Source organism: Sinocyclocheilus rhinocerous, unplaced genomic scaffold (assembly GCF_001515625.1).
Source record: "Sinocyclocheilus rhinocerous isolate Xijiao unplaced genomic scaffold, SAMN03320098_v1.1 scaffold680, whole genome shotgun sequence".
Taxonomy (NCBI): Eukaryota; Metazoa; Chordata; class Actinopteri; order Cypriniformes; family Cyprinidae; genus Sinocyclocheilus; species Sinocyclocheilus rhinocerous.
This window is the reverse complement of record NW_015637539.1, coordinates 205,517-212,489: the sequence shown is the minus strand read 5'-3', so window position 1 is coordinate 212,489 and position 6,973 is coordinate 205,517.

The following is a 6,973-nucleotide window of genomic DNA, read 5'->3' as shown; positions in this document are numbered from 1 at the left end:
CATGTTTTAGTAGCTTTAAAACCTTTCACAGATCCAGAACAGCATTACCGGGCTGAGCACTTCGTCCAGAAGGTCTTATTGACAACGACGTGGTGTTATTTGTGTGTGTCTGGCTTTTTATTCATCTCAGTATTGATTGTGTGTGTTCATTTAAATGGAGTTTGTCCGTTTTAACATGTTGTCATATTTATCAGTCTGCTTGTGTTGGCGGTGCTGACCGCATATCAATATTATTGTTCAGCCATAACTGCCTTCTGGCTCATTCGCAGAGGAGAATAAATCGCCCCCCTCAGACTCACAGGCCAAAGAAAACCAATGGGGTGTCGGGTGAACCTGTCAAGAACTCGTCCAGCTCATATTTCAAGAAAATAAAAATAAAGAAGTTATAGTTTTCATAGAGAAAATGAAGCCTACACTGTAGAAAATTACTGTATTTCATGCTACAGTAAAACCTGCTAACGGTAGTTTCCTTTACTATATATGCTGAAGAACTGTCTAATGGGGCATTTTATGTAATTTTACAGTATAATACTGTTAAATGTACAGTTTTCAGAAGTGAAAATAAGTAATCATTAATTTACAGTGAAAAATCCAAAATGGACACTTCACTTGTGATGGTCTTTCTTTAAAAAAATCGTTGTTGTTTTCTTATCAGGTATCCACATTGGGGGTTTATATTACATCTTATTTTGTGAAATGAATGTTTATTAATATGCATTATTTTAGTGACATTTGTTAATATGATAGTGTTTTGTATTTGTATATATAAAATTGTGGATCTTTTATTAATTTTTAGGCTTGTGGAGTAATCATAATACTGTTGATTTTGGCATGAATATAGCCATTGCCGCTGGTATGGCGTTAAATCATGAATATATAAATATAGGCTTGTGAAAAAGCTTTACCACATGCATTTTATGGTGAATTTTTATTTTAAGAATTTGGTGTATTAACATTAGCTAAAATAAAAAACACATTTTTATTTTAAATTTAACTAATAACATTACATGTTGCCACTATTTTTTATTTAAAGTTCTGGCTTATCAGATGTTTTCTTTTTTTTTTTAAACCATAATACAGATTTTTTTTTTTTCATTATAACATTATTTTCATGATATTTAAGCACATTTTCCCCCAACCTCACTTCACAGTAGTTATTAAGTTTTCTTTACGGTAATGTACCATAATATACCTTTTTCACTATTGAGAATATTGAGAATTCCAAAGCAAACAAACTAACAAACAAACTTTTAAGTAAACAAGTAATAAGAATTTGAAATTTGAATTTTTTAATTTAAATTTTTTTTATTCTGCCAACAAGGATTTGGATGAAAATGTCTTGAAAACAATAAATACAAATAATAATCTGAAATATAAAACATAATAAAATATAATTAGCTTGTTCCTTCAATTTTGTGGGTGGAAACAGACCTGGACAATTTCACACATTTATCCAGTTTAGAGTGTCTTGCAGGGCAGGTTTCCATGATCTGAGGTGTGTGTGTGTGTGTGTGTGTGTGTGTGTGTGTGTGCCTGCGCGTGCGTTTAGAGAAGAAGAGAGAGATGTCTGATGTGTGTGAGGGTTTTTATTTTCAGACAGTTCATGTACTGTAGTGTGTTTGTGAGTCTCTGCACCATCAAAACCCTCTTATTCACTCAAGACAGACGTTTAAAAGCTGCTGTCGCTCTGTAACCTTTTTCTCAAGGCATTTTTAGACCCGCAGAGAAACCTTTCACAGAGAGGTGAACGGATCTTTGAAAAAAAAAATACTTAAAACTGTGTTGTTGTTTTTTCTGCAACACTCTTAAAAAGCAAAACTAAAACTCAAGACATTTTCAGAAATTTGGAGTTGCCGTAAAACCTGCTGCTAAATATGCATGCAAACTTTCTGTGGTCTCTTGGGAAGATTGAAATCCTGCTGGAGTCTTTGAGTCGTGACTGTCAAACGTGCCTGTTTCATCAAGCGAAACTTTCTGAGCTTCTACAAACACCATCAGATGTGAAGTACATTAGTATGAAACTGAGAAACCTCAGATGTACAAAAACAAACATGTCCAACCATTTAAAACGGGAGAATTTGAAGACCTTTTGATCTCGGATAAAATATGTATGCTGTTTAATTTAACTCAGAAGCAAGTGCAAACCTCAGTCTATTATTAAAGGAAGTGTGAGATTTTTCAGTCACAGATGACTGGATTTTTACATTTCCTGAAGACAATGTTGTCAATGTAAAAAAAAATATATATATACCAGTTTCTAAATGATTGCTCATATTTTCAGAGTTGTTTATTGTCTGATGCTTTGGTAACCTCTCTTCAGCAAGCCACGAGGAAACAATCAGATTCAAAGCATTTTAAAATAATTATATAAATGTATGAAAAACAAACTAAGCATCGCTAATCAGAAGCTAACCATATAAGTGACTGTTACGTAACTGACTAGACTGTTTTTGAAGCTGCTGCACTGATCTGGACGAGCTCATAGAGACTGTAACATCATACATCAGTTTCTGTGAGGATATGTTCATCCCTACAAGGACTTATTTAACATTTAACAACGACAAACCATGGTTCACAGCAAAACTCAAGACAGCTTCATCAGGCCAAAGAGGATGCCTACAGGAGTGGGGGCAGAGTCTTGTACAATCAGGCCAGAAACACACTGAATAAGGAGATCAGGGTGGCAAAGAGGAGATACTTTAAAAAGCGGGAAAACCAGTTTTCAGCAAACGACCCTGCTTCAGTGTGGAAAGGCCTGAAAGACATCACAAACTACAAGACACCATCCCCCCAGCACTGAGGCGAATCAGCAACTTGCTGAAGACTTGAATAAGTTTTACTGTAGATTTGAAACTCACACCCCACACCCGCTCTGACCATCTCTCTACACAGTCATCAACACCTCCAGCAACCCTCCTCCCGCCCCACCTGCACTTCAGATCAGGGAAGATGATGTGTGTCAGGTCTTCAGGAAACAGAAGAGAAGAAAAGCACCAGGCCCAGATGGTGTCTCTCCAGCCTGTCTGAAATCCTGTGCTGACCAGCTGGCCTACATCTTCACACAGACCTTCAACAGATCACTGGAGCTGGGCGAACTCTCCTCCTGCATCAAGCGCTCCACCATCATCCCTATCCCAAAGAAACCCAAAATCACAGGACTTAATGATTACAGACCTGTTGCTTTAACATCTGTGGTCATGACGTTGTTTGAAAGACTGGTGTTGGTTTATCTGAAGGACATCATTGGACCCTTGCTGGACCCCCTGCAGTTTGCTTATTGAGCAAACAGGTCTGTGGATGATTCAGTCAACATGGGACTGCATTATATCCGTCAACATCTGGACAAATCGGGGACTTATGCAAGGATCCTGTTTGTGGACTTCAGTTCAGCCTTCATCACCATCATCCCAACACTCCTCCAGACCAAACTAACCCAGCTCTCTGTTCCTAGCTCCATCTGTCATTGGATCACCAGCTTTCTGACAGATAGGCAACAGCTAGTGAGAATTGGTCAATGCACAGCCAACAGCCGCACCATCAGCACTGGCGCCCCTCAGGGATGTGTACTCTCCCCACTGCTCTTCTCCCTCTACACCAACGACTGCACCTCTACTGACCCCTCTTTCAAGCTCCTGAAGTTCGCAGATGACACTACAGTCATCGGCCTCATCCAGGATGGTGACGAGTCTACTTATAGAAGCGAGGTTGAGCAGCTGGCTGTCTGGTGCAGTCTTAACAACCTGGAGCTCAACACGCTCAAAACGGTGGAGATGATAGTAGACTCTAGGAGAAACCCCCCTGCACTCCCCCCACTCACCATCATGAACATCACTGTGGCTGCAGTGGAGTCATTCAGGTTCCTGGGCACCACTATCTCTCAGGACCTGAAGTGGGACAATCACATTGACTCCATTGTTATAAAGGCCCAAAAGAGATTGCACTTCCTTCGCCAACTGAGGAAGTTCAACCTGCCACAGGAGCTGCTGAAACAGTTCTACTCAGCCGTCATTGAGTCTGTCCTGTGCACTTCAGGAACTGTCTGGTTTGGTTCAGCTACAAAATCAGATATCAGAAGACTACAGAGGACGGTTCAGACTGCTCCCCTGCCCTTCCTTCAAGAACTCTATATATCCAGAGTGAGAAAAAGGGCTCAGAAAATCACTCACATCCGAGCCGAGAGCACCGAACATCAGGACTGCCAGGCACAAGAAAAGTGTATTCCTCTAGGCAATCTACCTCATGAACAAGTAAATGTTCTTCCCTACTGTTCAATAAAAAGATGTGCAATACCACTTTTGTTTACTTAATACTACCCAACATCGTATTCCATTCCTTGTAAATTATATTCTATTCCATCTATATACCACAACTTTACATTCAAATGTTGTCTATTTCATATATATATATATATATATGTGTCTGTGTGTGTGTGTGTGTGTGTGTGTTTTACTGACATCTTTATTATTATCTGTGTGTGTTGTTGTTGTCTCTGTGTACAGGAAGCTTCTGTCACAAGAACAAAGTCCTTGTATGTGCAAACATACTTGGCAATAAAGCTCTTTCTGATTCTGATTGGTATTTGTGTTGGTAATCAGTTGCCAATTCTTCTTTTGTATTTATTTTTCTATGAGCGGACATGCAATAGTTCAACCTAATTAATTTCCTCATTTACACTAAGTAATTTAAACGCTATAACAACAGCTGTAAATGAGGAATGTAAACTCAAAATGAATTCAGTTTATTTTGGGAAAAAAAGAACAATAAATGAATGGATAAATAAATGAATGAATGAATAAAGCAAAACTATATGACCAAAAGTTCATTGTGACAATGTAACTAATTACATTTTGACAACTGGAAAAGTGAAATTCCTGGGTTTGTTCCATTGTCATTTATAGTAATCGTGAAGTAGTTGTGGGAACATTGTAGATCAGTAGTTGTAAGCAATTGGTAATTTTTCTTTTAATCATTTATTTTTTTGTTGCCTCATCTGCAAACTCAAAATTAATTCAGTCCATTTATTTTGAAATGAAAAAAAAAAATGAACCCAAAGCATTAATATGTATGGATGTATGTATACTGCAAAAACAATATGCCCATGCTTTCATTGTGGCTACATATAGTTACGTTGTGAAACCAGAAATTTTAGATTTACAATGTTACTCTGTGACGATGCCAGTTTGCATGCAAAAACGACAGACTAGATCCAATAACGTTAGAAACATGCAATGTGTAAAGATGTTTGAATATTTATTCATATACATATTCATATTATTAGAAATTGAATAGGCTAACTAAGTGGCCTTACAACCTATTTCAACCGTTTCAGATTTCTAAAAGCAGTCTATAACTTGATGTGGGAAACATTCTCTGGAATACATGCAGTCTAGAGTAGACTTTCCAACTATTTGCCAGCTAAAAGAACTGGAAGGAATGAGACCGGAAGCCTCGAACATTCAAGTTACAAATGGCGCACCACTCTTACATTATAAAAAATGTGGTGTTTTGAGAATAGCACACTTTACTTTAAGATCGTGTTGCATGGGCTCTCAAATGAGAGCAGGAGAGATTGTGCAAAATGCCCTTATATGGAAATGAATTGGGCGTGTTTTATGCAAATAACACTGGCTCGTGCGATTCATCAGCATTAAAACAACGCAAGAACAAATGAATGTGCGTTAAGCACCTGCTGTGAATCCGGCGGCCATGTAGCACGAGAACAACTTCTATATGCATGAACTTGTAAACTGTACATAGTTATTAGTGAATGAGAGCCATGATTTATTCAGCAGCCTTTCTCAGTAGAAACTTCTGTAGGTTTCCCTCAGTAAATAAATGATGAGCTGGAGTTTGTGAAGCGGCCCACAGGAGTGCTGGGTAATGTTGTGGCCTCAGGATCTCTACCTAGGGCACTACACAGACTGTTCCCAAACGTATGCTGCCTTATAAGACACTGTACCTCATACTAGCCAATACTTGCACACTTTTCTTTTTCTTGTGCTTATTGCGTGGTTTATTTAGCAGCTTGCTAACTAAAATACTATAACTAACTATAAATAAATAGTGAATCAAGTTTTGCGTGTTTACTTTTTTTTTTTATGGAGAATGTTTTAAATGTATCACATGCAGGAATCACATAAGAAGTGATTTATAAGCTCAAAGATCTGCCATTTATTGTAACGGGACTCTCATTACTTTATTGTTTATCCTGATTAAATTCATTGTGTTTTATTTGCCTGCAGATATGAGCTCTCTTATTAAGACAAACATTTCAGTCCTGAATGAAAATCAATTTTGAAGCTGAAATTAAAGGGTTAGTTCACCCAAAAATGAAAATTAGCCTGTGTTTTACTCACCCTCAAAGCATTCTAGGTGTATATGACTTTCTTCTTTCAGACGAATCCAATCGGAGTTATATTAAAAATTATCCTGGCCCCTCCAAGCCTTTTATTGGGGGTAAGCGGGTGTTGATTGTCAACAGTCCAGAAGACGTGAAATAAAGTGCGCACATCCGTAATAAAATGTCCCTCACACGGCTCCGGGGGGTGAATAAAGGCCTCCTGTAGTGAATCCATGCATTTTTGTAAGATCCATATTTCAAACGTAATAAACACTTTTTTCTCACTTCTACTGACTGTGGGACGTGGAAGACGTTCAGGCGGATGACGTAAGATATATAGCGTTTTGGCGGCAGGGATTTAAAACTTTAACAAGACTCAAATTGACACAGGCAGAGTGAAAGACTAGATTTTTTTCGATCAGGTAGGTTACAAGTGATTTCAAAACATTTCAGCCGGTTTATATATATATATATCGTGTATATATATATTTTTTATCTCGTATAAGATGCATTTGGTTGAGTTGCGCTGCAGTAAAGCGCTTCATTCTAGTACTACGGTGGTTATCTCTTCAGAGCGCAGCGCGAGCAGGACAAACAACAATGCAGAATATTAATAACTATGACTGGGACTGT